At 46.6% G+C, this 13,845-nt stretch overlaps 1 protein-coding gene across 1 annotated transcript in view; it reads right to left on the bottom strand.

The window, feature by feature from the left end:
• The window catches only part of tbc1d9 (TBC1 domain family, member 9 (with GRAM domain)), a 51,627-nt gene that overhangs the window by 7,431 nt on the left and 30,351 nt on the right, over positions 1-13,845 (bottom strand). The window lies entirely within an intron of this gene.

Consider the following 13,845-nt stretch of genomic DNA (forward strand, 5'->3'; position numbering starts at 1 on the left):
TTTACTCCTCTCTCTAACCTCCTTTACCACGGGGAGACAAGTTGCGTCCCACCACTCATTTCGGCGATCACTCTACTTGTCTCGACCTTATTTACTTTCTTGTCGTCTTCCCTCCCCGAAATGTCGTCCAAATTTTGTGTTATATTACACCTAGGTCTTTGTACCTAAACAAGAGATATTAAAGTGAGTTCCAAACAACAACGTTTCAATTTGGTTTACAGTGCCCGTTACATGTGTCTTTTGTAAATGATGACATCCACTCGCGTTTGACAAATTATTTGGGATAGTAAGTTTTATGTGGCAAACATGCAGAAAGTATGTACTTATACACAGGGGCCACCACAGTCCCTTGAGCGCGTTTTACAGTCTTTTTGTGTTGGAGAGGAGAAAAGGTAGGTATGGGTTTAGAGATTTTTGGCCCCGACGTTTTCCTAGACTATAGTCTTGACTAGGTCTAAACTTTTAAATAGACTGCGTTCTTTTGCTCCTCGAGGCAGGATATACCCGTTGAGAGGTGGATAGTCCCCTTACCCCCCCAGCCCGGTGCCGGTAACGGCAGCTTCGTGGCCTCGCGACATACAAGCATACGGTCCGACATCCACCGCACATCAGACGGTGTTTCGTTCCGCTTCTTCTGAAGAGGTCGTCTTAGCGGGGGACGTTTTTGTCCCGACCTTTGTCCGTTATCTCGCTTACTCCGTTACCGATTTTACCGTACTAGACAAACCATTAAAACTTTTTTTTTTGAAGTTTCTGTACAAAATATATCCATACCGGGGGGTGGGAGGATTGTTATATAATAAGTTTAATCGTACTATCCAGGTGAAATTGATTTTGTTGTGTATGTGTGGGTGTATCATTTGGAATGGTGAGTCTGCTGTAGTAACAAACAACCGTCTACTCTTCGTGTTTCTAAGTCTCTAAACTCAACGGTTATTAATTAACGTTAGTAACCATAGTAAATTACGGTATTTTTCAGTGTACTAATAATATACGTTTACAAAAGTGCGTCAAGGAGCTGTCACCGTTGGTCTTTTTACCTTATCGTCGAGAAGATTCTAGTTTATTAGATACGGACTCAACACCTAGGACTGAGCACCTAGGACTGAGCACCTAGGACTTTGAGCACCTAAGGACTAAGCACCTAGGACTGGCACCTAGGACTGAGAACCTAGGACTCAGCACTAAGACTGAGCACCTAGGACTCGAGCACTGCGACTGAGCACCTAGGACTTCAGGTACCTACGGACTGAGCACCTAGGAACTCAGCACCCAGGACTGAGCACCTAGGACTCGTACCTAGGACTGAGGAACCTAGGACTCAGCACCTAAGACTGAGAACCTAGGACTCAGGACCTAAGACTGAGCACCTAGGACTCAGCACCCCAGGGACTGAGCACCTGGACTCAGCACTAAGACTAGCACCTAAGACTGAGGCACCTAGGACTCAGCACCTAGGACTGAGACACCTAGGACTGAGCACCTAGGACTGAGCACTAGGACTCGAGCACCTAGGACTTTGAGCAGCCTAGGACTCAGGCACTAAGGACTCAGGGCCTAGGTGCTGAGGTCCAGGTGCTCAGTCTAGCGTGCTCAGGTCCTTTAGGTGCTCAGTCCTAGCGTGCTCAGTCACTAGGTCGCTCAGTCCTAGGGTGCTGAGTCCTAGGTGGCTCAGCTTAGGTGCTTGATCTTAGGTGCTGAGTCCTGGTGCTCAAGTCCTGGTGCTGAGTCCTAGGTGCTTCAGTCTTAGGTCCTGAGTCCTAGGGTTCTCAGTCTTAGGTGGCTGAGCCCTAGGTTCTCAGTTCCTAGGTACTGAGTCCTAAGGTGCTCAGTCCTGGGTGGCTGAGTCCTAGGTGGCTCAGTCCTAGGTACTGAGTCCTAGGTGCTCAGTCCTAGGTGCTGAGTCCTAGGTGGCTCAGCTCTTAGGTGCTGGAGTCCTAGGTTCTCAGTCCTTAGGTGCTCAGTCCTAGGGCTTAGTCCTAGGTGCTCAGGTTCCTAGGTGCCAGTCCTAGGTTGCTCAGTCTTAGGTGTTGGAGTCCGGTTATCTAATAACTAGAATCTTCGACGGATAGGTTAGAAAAGAACCAACGTGGACAGCTCCTTTTGACCACTTTTTTTGTAAACGTATATCTATTTAGTACACTCGAAAATACCGTTTATTTACTATGTATACTCGTTAATTAATAAACCGGTTTGAGTTTAGAGACTCCCAGAACACGAAGAGGCTAAGACCGGTTGATTTGTTACTACAGCAGAACTCCCATTCCAAATTGATACACCACACATACACCAAATTTCAATTTTCACCTGGATAGTACGGATATAAACTTATTTATATAACATCCCGGTATTTGATATATTTATGTACAAAACTTTCAAAAAAAAAGTTTTATGGTTTTGTCTAGTTACGTAAAATCGGGTGACGGAGGTAAGCGGAGATAAACGACAAAAGGGCCGGGGACAAAAACGTCCCCCCGACTAAGACACTTCTTCAGAAAGAAGCCAACGGAAAACACCGTCTGATGTCGCGCGTGGATGCCCGGACCGTATGCTTGATTTGTCCGCAGAGGTGTCCACCGAAAGCTCGCCGTTACCCGGCACCCGGGCTGGGTGGTATAGGGGACTATCCACCTCTTTTCAATACGGGTTATATCCGCCTCCGAGGAGACAAAGACTGCAGTCTATTAAAAGCTTTAGACTAGTTCAGACATAGTCTAGTGCAACGTCGGGCAAAAATCTCTAAACCCATACCTCCTTTTTCTCTCTCAAAAAACACAAAAGACTGTTTAAAAACCGCTCCATTTCTTGTCTAAAGGGACTTGTGTGGCCCCTTGTGTATAAGTACATACTTTCTGCATTTGTTTTCCACATAAACGTACTATCCCAAATAATTTTGTCAAACCAGTGGATGTCATATTTTACAAAGACACATGTAACGGGCACTGGAGAACAAATTGAAACGTGTTGTTTGTTTTGGGACATTCAACTTTTAATATCTCTTGTTTAGGTACAAAAGACTTAGGTGTATATATAACCACAAATTTTGGGGACGGACCATTTGGGAGGCAAAAAAAAGACCCGACAAGAAGTTAAATAAGGTCGGAGGACAAGTTCTCTCTCTCTGGTAATTAGCTATTAGCTGAGTTTCTGTGAGTTGTGAACTATCTCATTGAAATGACAGAAACCCTTCATTACAGGCAATACACACAGTGGCGTTGGCGGTTTAATGAAAGGGGAAGAGAGAGAGGATATGAGTTGCTTGTAGGCGTATAAACATAAATACGTGTCAAGCACAGACTCACAATTAAAAAAACACACACACACACACACGCGCGCGAGGAGACACCGCAGCAGGCTTCGACGAGGGAGAAACAGCATAATCTTTGTAATCAAATTATTAAGAAGCCATTTTTATTCAGCATATTCCTCACACACAGTGCCTCCGGCTAATTAACTAGCAGAACAACATGCGAGCAGACATCAGATCACAAACATCGTGATACGAATAAAACACATCGTCGTCTGCTAAAAAACAGATGCTGCCTCGATACTGGCCATCAGGGAGAAAACAGAACGACTGCAGGAGGGACAAGTCTGGTTTTGTGTCGACAGAAAACTGTACGTTTCTACGAGCCGAGCAGGCTTTGATCTAAAGTGCCGTTGATCAGCGGGAGTCTTCGGTTTGGGAACTAAGCTCATCCGAACTCTCAGCGCTGGTGCTTTTCTCAGCCTATAAACTTTAAAGCCACAGAAGGAACCCCAGCTTCCAACCCTGGCAGTGCTAATGCCTTGCTCACATGCTGAGGTTCGTGACTTGATGAACTTCTACAGGAGTTCATCCTCTGTGTGCGACATGCAGCAGATCCCAGGAGTTATTTTGAGATGAAGTGCTGTCATTTAGTTTCTGTGAGCTCACTTTCGCAGTCATATACTATACTATGACATGGGCAACTATGTAATATATTTAAAGCTGTATTTTATGTACTGTATATCAGGGTTTCCGCTAGGATTTTTTCTCGCCGGTCAAATGTCCGAACAGAATTTATTTTACCAGACAAATTTGAAACTTACCGGTCATGTTTCAATAATAATAATAATAAGAATTGTGTAGCAGAGTTTCCGTTAGCAGGTAATTACTGGACTATGACCGGATATGCTGATGTTTAAAACTCAGTTAATGGGGCTCATTTTTATATTGCTTCAGTTTATAATCGTAACAGATCGAAAGTTCAGATTCATTTTTCAATAAATGATGTGCTTCCCCAAACAACAAACAGAAATATAATTATTACATCAAAGAAACTACTTGTAGTAGAGAGGAAGTACATTATTCAAAGGTTTACATAACTTTGGATAATAACTCGGGAGAAAACAGACCCTCTGTTTTTCCCCTTCTCCTCTCTCTCCTCTCCTGACAGCCCGTCCAGTTTCTCATGCAGCCGCGCTAAACGTGGCGGGGCCTTCAGGTGATATGGAGCGCAGCTGATCTGATCTCTCTCTCGCGTCCGGTTACACTTTCACTCGCGTTTATTCCATACGATCAAATCCAGCTCTCCTGATCGGCCTTATATAGAGAGCACAGATCAAACTATTAAGAGTGGATATACGGCGGGTAATGATCGACGGCCAAATCGATGCGGAGCATCCAGACATTTTGACGGCAGTTTTGAAATTTACCGTTTTTATTAAAATGTTACAGCGAAAAACCGTAATTACCGGCTAACGGAAACCCTGCTGATACTAGACTATAACTACACTGGGGGTAATACTATATTATACTTAACAAGATTTTACTACTACTCGGACTAACTAAGCTATTACTATACTTTACAATACTATGCTGTATTATACGCAATACTTTACTACTAGACAAAGGCTATAATCAATACTATACTATTCATTAAACCGCCAACGCACTGGTGTATTGCCCTGTAATGAAAGGGTTTCTGTTCATTTCAATGAGATAGTCACACACTCACAGAAACTCAGCTAATAGCTAATTACCAGAGAGAGAGAAAATTGGTAAATGGGGAGAGAGATGGAGGAAATGTGCCCTCTGTTCAAGCATGCGTTGGGAGTAGAAGGCGCTAGTGAGATAATCCAGAGCTGATTAAATGAAGAACAGCAGAAGGGGAGGTTAACAGCAGGTTTACAACACAATATATGTGATCGGAAAGCAGATTTTTTCTCGGAATATATCAACTACAGGTTTCTTATTGTTGGCTAAAGTTAAACAAGAGTCGACGCAGATGTACACAGAAACATTTATACTGTAGGACCAAACATGTTTTAATATAAACTGTTCATAAAGTGACCTATCAGCAAATGGATATTTTGTACGTCTTTGTATTACGATGTAATATGTGTCCCCGGTGTTCAGAACTCACCAAGTGTCCAGAAAACCACAACCCTCTCTATTTTCGCCCTCCATACCCAAATCTCTAAAAAGAGGGGCTGCGAACGATCTTATACGACTGATCCAGATTTGAACCTTCTAGAACGTCACCAGAAGTGGCGCTAACAGGCTATTGGGCCAACTCCACCAAACAGGAGATACAGCACCGGAACATGACCGTTCGGAAAGCTCTGGAGTCGTGACTGTAGTACATAGTTTCAGGCCACCAGATGTTGCTTTCTCATGAATCCGAGCATGAGACGCAGTGTTAAATGAGCTAAATGAGGAATGGCTAAAATCAGATTGTTTGTACGTTTTGGAAAAATGAAAAGTATACTATGCCTTGATAGTAGTATGGTCCTGCACTATATTATTCATAATATTAGCATGAAAGTCCAGCTTTAAGACTAAGAACAACACAACACACCCCACACTAGTGAAACCTTCTCCCTAAAGCACTGACATCATTGTTTGTGGCAGGTGAGAAGCACGAAGACCATCAGAGATTGAATGCCAAATAATTAATTGCATCATTGTATCATTTGAATGTGCATAAAAGTCACATGAGCGTTTAATGAATCTGCAAAGGTTTCACCAGATTTCCTCGACAGAGAACCGAACTACTAACAAGTGCTATACTCTACGGAGTATACTGCGATATTACACATTTTCTCTTTGTGACCCTCTAGAAAGAGCACTGTTGTCGATGATTTTAGACCTTTCCCTTGTTGTCTGACTTCTTACTATATAACACTATGATAACGTATAAGTCAAAGTGCTTCAGTTTGTACTCTGGAATGTTACCAGAGGCGCGCCTTGTAGCCATGGGATTAATCAGTTTATATGAGATTAATCAACATGCCCGTCGAGCACATTGGGCCTGTTAATGGATATTGGAGTGCCGTAAACATATTTCTGTGTGAATGTTTAAGGGGCACAGAAGCAGAAATACAGCTTGAAGCGATAGAGATGATATTGTCCTCCGTAGTCTCAAATGAGCTCCAGGCAGCTGTAATCCACTTTAACATATGACGTAAACAGCTTTCAGTGCGGCGAACACAGCTCAGACGCGCTTCCGCTTGATACATCAGTCAAACAGCAGTCAGTCAGCAGACTATGTTAGTGGATGTACTTATTAGTTGGAGGACGAAGTTAGTTGAAGTGCAAGGCTCTTCAGAGTGAGAATTTGCATGTCACGGATACTAATCATGTAAAGTATACAAGATGTTGCATTCGTTGAAGGAGCCTGAGATACGCTGTAACTGATTGTGATATGACAGTAAAGCCTTTAATCTTGAAGAACAATCACAGATTCACAAAAGCCACACCCATGCATTCAGAAACACAGAAACACAACTTCACAAAGAGCCGTGGTTAGCATTTGTTCGATATAGGCCACCTCTCACGCCTCCTTTCTGCCAGGGACCACATGAGATTAAGGAACACACACTTGCACATTCACCACACTTGACCCTCATGACAAATGCAAGCCAAGATGCAATCTCTAGAGATACAACACAACTCTAAACGCCTATTGACCTTAGACAGTTCAACAGACTAAATACAATACTAGTGGGTTACTGCTCAGAGCCCCTCCCTCCCTACAGGCGATCACCAGACTGCGTGGGCCTAGCCTTGCGGGGAGGGGCCTCACCGCGGATCAGCGGGCCTCATCTTGCGCAGCGGCCTCATCTTGCGGAAGGGGCCTCATCTTGCGGAGGCCTTACCTCCTAAGGGGCCCTCACTCTTGCGGAGGGTGCCTCATTCCTTGCGAGCGGCCTCAGCTTTGGAGGGGGTCCTGTACCCTCCTAAGGGGCCTCATTCCATGCGGAGGGGCCTCATCTTGCGGGTTAGCGGGCTTCGATCTTGCGGGGGCCCTCATCTTTCGGAGGGGGCCTTACCAGCCTCCTACAAGGGCCTCATCTCACAGAGGGGGCCTCATCTTGCCGAGCGGCCTCATCTCGAGGCCTCACCCTCCTAAGGGGCCTCATCTTGCGGAGGGGCTCATCTTGCGGAGCGGGCTTTCCTCTTGCGGAGGGGCCTCATCTCACAGAGGGGGCCTCATCTGCGGGGGGGCTTTATCTTGCGAGGGGGCCTTATCTTGCGGAGGGGCCTCATCTGCGGGAGCGGGCCTATCTTTCGGAGGGGCCTGTACCCTCGCTCGCCTCATCTTCCGGAGGGGGCCTTCTCGGAGCGGGCTTCATCTTGCGAGGGGCCTCATCTCGACAGAGGGGGCCTCATCTTGCGAGGGGCCATCATCTTGCGGAGGGCCTTATCTTGCGCGAGGGGGCCTCACCTTGCGGAGGGGCCTTCACCTGCGGAGGGGCCTTACCCTCCTGAGGGGGCCTCATCTTCGGAGGGGCCTGCACTTGCGGCAAGGGCCTACCCTCCTTGAGGGTGCCTGCACCTTGCGGAGGGGGCGCCTCATCTTGCGGAGGGGCTCGACGCTTGCGGAGCGGCCATTATCTTGCGGCGGCCTCATCTTGCGAGGAGCCTCATCTTCTGCGAGGGGCTCCAATCTTGCGGAGGGCCTTACCCTCCTGAGGGGCCTCATCTTGGGAGGGGCCTCATCTTGCGAGCGGGGCTTCTCTTGCCGGAGGGGTCCCATCTCACAGAGGGCCTCATCTTGCGGAGGGGGCCTATCTTGCGGAGGGGGCCTCATCTTGCGGGGGCCTTATCTTGCGGAGGCTCACCGTTGCGGTAGGGGGCTTCCCCTGCCTGAGGGGCCTCACCTCGCGGAGGGGCTCACCTGCGGAAGGCTTTACTCCTCCTGAGGGCCTCATCTTGCGAGCCGAGCGGGCCTGCATCTTCGAGGGGCCTCGATCTTCGCGCGAGGGGGCCTCGCTTGCGGAGCCGGGCTCATCTTGCGGAGGAGCCTCATCTTGCGGAGGGGCCTCATCTGCGGAGTGGCCTCATCTTGCGGTGAGGGGGCCTCATCTTGCGGGAGGGGCTCACCCCCGCGGAGGGGCCTCCATCTGTGGAGGGGCCTCATCTTGCGGGGGCTTCACCTCGCGGAGGGGCCTCACTCTGAAGCGCCAAATGCGGCGCACCTACAGGTCAAGGTGCCACGCGCCGTGCGAGGCTCACTAGACCCCGTCACGCCGCACACAGTAGGCCTCATCATTAACTTTGCGTAAGGCCCACAATTGGCCAGGGCCGCCCTGGTACTACTACTAGAGTGCGCTGATTTTAGTTCGTGGCTTTGCATTGAGCACAGACTCTGGCCACTACTAGCCAACCTTGAGACCCCAGAAATCTGGGGATTTCAAAACCGGGGGGGGGGATCCCGGATATTGATATGAGTAAAGACTGTTCAGAGACTTACTGATGTAGGTGGTTAGGCGTCCCCTCGGGGAAGACGTACGGGTGTTTCTTACCTGAAGACGGACCCACTCTGGCTGCCAGGGCAGCTCTCCAGAGAGGCCGCCGCACGCCACACCCGGAACGAGATGCTCTGCACAAACACCCAGCATGCAACTGTAGCTCGATTTTCTTTGTTGTTTTATGCTGTATTTTATATTCCATACTAGTTGATTCTTATACAAGTTAGATCTATTTGAGTCTAACTAAAGCGTTACCAGAGAGGCAAAAGTACACAACACTCCTTTACTCAAGTAGAAGTACATATACTCGTGTTAAAAGTACTCTGGTGAAGTAGAAGTACTGACTAAACTCTGGTTACTCAAGTAAAGCTAAAGAGGCTTGAAATGTTATTCAGGTAAAGAGGCGCGTGTTTTAAAGATGTACCCTGAGGTCCTCGCCTTTATATTAATAGAACAATAATGTCATTGTTAGCTAATATGTTCCAGCGGAACAACGGCAACATGACAACGTTTTCCATTGGTCCCTCTTCTTAGAGAAGCCAGGAAAGAATGGATACACGGATCGTGTTCAAATCCAATAGGCACGCAATGACTCTAAATACATAATGATCACGCCACCAAACAGCAGTGGCCATTCAGACTAATAGCGAACCAGCCTGTTTGGAAAATGAGAAAGTAGAAAGTACCATGGTATCTGTTCAACATTAAGAGTAGATAAGTACAGCGGTATTTGGGTTCAAATTAGAAGTAGAAAACAGGTATTTGAGTTCAACATGTAGAGAGTAGAAATACAGGTATTTGTGTTCAACATGTAAGAAGTAGAAGTACAGGTATTTAGGTTCAACAGTAAAGAATGTAGAAAGTTCAGGTTATTTGGGTTGAAAAATGTAAGAAGTCAAAGTAAAAAGTGCGAAAAATTAGTAGTGGAGTAACAGTACTGATACCCAGAGAAATGTACTTATAGTACAGTAAACGAAGTTATTTGTACTCCCAGTACTCCCACCCTCTGGTCTTCTACCCTGGTGTGTAGCCCGTCTTCGATGCAACTCATTTGACTGTTCTCATGTCTCTTGACAAGAACGCAATTGTTTTTCGCATCTCAAGTCGATGTTGTTTGTCTGTCAGGCGAGCAGCCCAACTTTTGTCAATCTGTTCAAGGACGACGCAGCAGGAACCCATTTGGTTTTGGGAGGATGCCAACGTTGGTCAGCTCCGAGGCACTTTTGTCTCATTCTCCACATGGTAAGAATGACTTTATATGCTGAGGTCCAAGTGGTGTCGGGATAGCAACGTTGTAGCAATTATTTTCGCGATTTAGAAAACCGCACCGTCGAACACCCCTCAGTAGGAACAATAATTGCAACAGATAGTCAAGTGTTTAAGGTGGAGCGACGTTTTATAAATGAAATAACACACTTCCTCATTCTCTGTAGCGTCAGCTAACGCAACACACTGATGTTCTACTCTTGCGTTAACATAATTAACACACTTTCTTACTTAACTGTGTCCGCTCAGCGTGTAACTCTGTTCGAGTGTCAGTATGTCATTTTCAGCTAGCAACTTTCGCTTACATTGTTGTCCAATCTTGGTGGAAAGATGATAAGCGACTGACCAAGGTACAACAATTTTCCTTTTGGAGGAGATGCCCATCGTGCTGGGTGCGGCGAGAGCCATCGTTTGTTTCACTTTCTCAACATCAAAGATTTTGCATTTAAGCTGCATTCATTGGAGTCTGCATTCATCAATCACTTGCAATCACATATTCAATGTGTTGTTTTGAATGCTTTGATTATGATAATACGACAGCACTTCCTCTGTAGCGTCCATATGCTTTCCACATTCGATCATGTAGTGATTGAGACCTTCTGCGTCTTCCTACATAACTAAACATACTTTTAATTTAAGAGGTGGTGATATAGGTTACTTGACAGTCCTGTCTCATGGCCCCTTTCACACCAATCGGTTCAGGGCCGCAGTTCGGAGCTAGGAGCCTGATACGCACCGGTTCTTCCGTTCATCACCGGCCTCTAAGCTCCGAAACCCGGTGCTCTTCAGACACCAAAAAATTTGGCCGGGATGCTCCTAGAGGCAAGAACACATATCTTCACAGCTTACATCGGAGGCGGCGGTCAGGCGGATCAACCTGAGCTAACAGTTTATGGCGAGTACGCACATTAAAGTTGTAACAAGCGGTACGTGCTTGAGCAAGTGACTAGAACGCAAACACGACCTATTAAAGCGTCAGGAAACACTAACCAGGCTTCGTGTGATCTCTGTTATTTGGTGCCGTGTACTTGGACCACAGTTCGACTGTCATTGATCATTGTGAGCATGGCAGACGGTTGTGTTTGGAGAGGCAGCCATATCGGATGGAATCATACTACATGGCTGCACAGTGTCACCTGACAATCACAAGTAGCAATCATATGAAAATACGCCGGTAAAATGTGGCCGTAGAAAAGACGGCTTATGCCACAATTAGGATAGGCAACACAAGTAGTCAAGATAGTCGCAGTTTAGCTTCAGGTTGCTATGCGCTAACATCACCCATTTTATACCAGAGAAACACGTTCATAACGCGTTTTGATGCAAACACGGGCGCGCACTGCAGCAGCTCGGTAAGCCGCTGAAACATATCAATAAACAATGCAACCACCGCACTCTGGAGAAGAAGTATAAGGTGAAGAAGTAGTATATTAATTTCTAATCTGCTTCGGGGCTGAAAAGAAAAACCGGTTACCTAACCAGCAAGAGCGAACAGGCACGGAAGCTGGAACGGAAACCGCGTTGGTGTGAAAGGGGCATGAGTGGGCTTGAGTGTTGTTCATGAAGTTTTTCGTTCTTCATCTTCTCGTACTCCCAAACGCTCTGAATGCTTAATGATTCTGCCTGACTGACTTCTGCAGTTGTTTTGTGATTCAGGTCTGTGGTGTGAAACTGTAATGTGTTTGACATGCACTGCATTGTGATCATTCGACCTCACTCTGTTGTGTTGTGTGTGTGTGGTGTTGTGTTGTGTGTGTGTGTGTGTGTTTGTGTGTGTGTGGTGATGTGTGTGTTGTTGTGTTTATGACAGGCGCTGGTTCTCTGGGAGCTCTGAGACAGACGAGGAGACGTAAACAGAGTTTCCCCGAAAGAACGAGACGATAACTTTAGGAAAGTTTTACAGTCATCTAGAGAAAAACGCGAGGAGTGCGCGTGCTGAGAATGAGAGCGTGCACTGGGCTTGGATGAGAAAAGAGAGAAGGAAGTAAAGATGAAACATCAAGACGAGTACCAGAAGGAGACGAGAGGAGTCAAGCGAGATACTCAGATACTGGACATGAGCCTGTGAACCGCAGAAACATGACAGATGGCTGGCGAGAGAGAGGTGGTGTGGTGTGTGTGTGTGTGGTGTGTGTGTGTGTGTTGTGTGTGTGTGTGTGTTGTGTATGTGTGTGTGTGTGTGTCACATCCAAGAGAGAGAGGCAGAGAAGAAAACCGGATCAAACAGTCACACTGATCGCAGAAAAGCAGCGGATCGGCAATCAGCAACTGACTCCAACACTCATTAGCGAGTGTGCACACACACACCACACAGCACACACACACACACACCACACACACACAACACACAACACACACACACCACACACAACAGCACACACCTAACCACACACCAACACAACACCTCACACCACACACACACACACACACACCAGCACAACACACGCTCAGATGAGCTGCAGCGGCAGCAGGCAGAGAGCCAGATGGTTCTGCGGAGGACTGTCAGACTTTTTTCCTGCTGAATGGAAAGTTTCACCTTCATCCGTCTGACAGCGGGCTGGATATTAAAGACCTCTTGTGTTCCTTTTCTAGCACTACGACAGCAGCACACAACATGTCACGTGGTAGTGTCAAGAATGGTCTGGCGACTATTCTGTCTAGAGCAATAGCTATCGGAATGAATTGACAACCCTGGGGCTCAAGCAGGACGCGAGATAGAACACATTTCGCCTTTTTCATGGGACACTGGATTTCTGGTGCGGTTACTCTGCTTCGTCTCTTAGGTTAACAGAACATTGATGCGCACTCCCGCTAACATAGATAACAACTACAGCACGCGCCTGTTATGACAGTCCTAAAGCCCTGCGCCACTGCCCGGAAATTGAACACCGATGGACACTACGATTTAAGGAAATGTCGAATTCGGCCTGCTGATCGTAGCGAACATACCGGGCCATTCGTGAGGGCATCTTAAGGCCATCGTATGAGCCGCCGGTGGATTCTCAGCTCCGGGGCAGCAAGCTTCGGGAGCAGGCGGCGGTGCAAAATTCTTTGGCTGTAAGATGCCCTCGACGAACGGGTCCCAGGGTGTTAGCGATCAGTAGCCGCTGTTGAGACATGTTCCTTTGATCGTCGGGTTCCATCTGTTTTATTCACAACAAAACTGCCATGGAGAAGATATTAGTAAATAAAGCCCAATTTTGTCTCCTGTGACAATAAAAGGATCAGTATATATTATGTTGAAGGCGGAGGAAGTTGCTGTTGCTATGGAAACAACATGACGAGAAAACGTTAATATGCTAGCTAATATAAAGACGGAGAAATAAAGAACAAGTCTGAAGTGACTAGATGATATCGAGGACAGGTATCATAATTACTTGTAGACTATAGCGTGGTTCGTGTGTGGTGTCCGGGGCTGATCTTCGGTGCGAAATTCACAAGTCGCATATTCGTGTGCTATCGGCTCGTGTCAATTTTGGGCGGGACAGTTGTACAGGGGCTTCAAAGTAGTTCCGCTCGCAAGTGCAAGATAAATGACACGTTTGAACTGGAGGAACATGCAAAAAAGAGCTTCATGTAATCAAATATAGGTCCTATGCAGTGAGAGTAAGTGGATACATGGAGACTATGAAATAAGGATAATACTGTTCCACCGTGTACAGATGAAAGACTTTAAAAAGCCCTAACTTGTCAACGAATATTAGACCATTGCAGGATTCAGGATTAATGATGAGAACATATAATGGCCTCGTAAGATATAGCATTGTAATCCCACTGAAATGATTCTCGTTTTGGTTGTAAGCATGTTACGGGTGTTCATCAATACAAAGGACCCTATAACTACGAAGTTCTCCCCCCCCA

This window comes from Notothenia coriiceps, unplaced genomic scaffold (assembly GCF_000735185.1).
Source record: "Notothenia coriiceps isolate Sejong01 unplaced genomic scaffold, NC01 NC01_scaffold00000339, whole genome shotgun sequence".
Classification (NCBI taxonomy): Eukaryota; Metazoa; Chordata; class Actinopteri; order Perciformes; family Nototheniidae; genus Notothenia; species Notothenia coriiceps.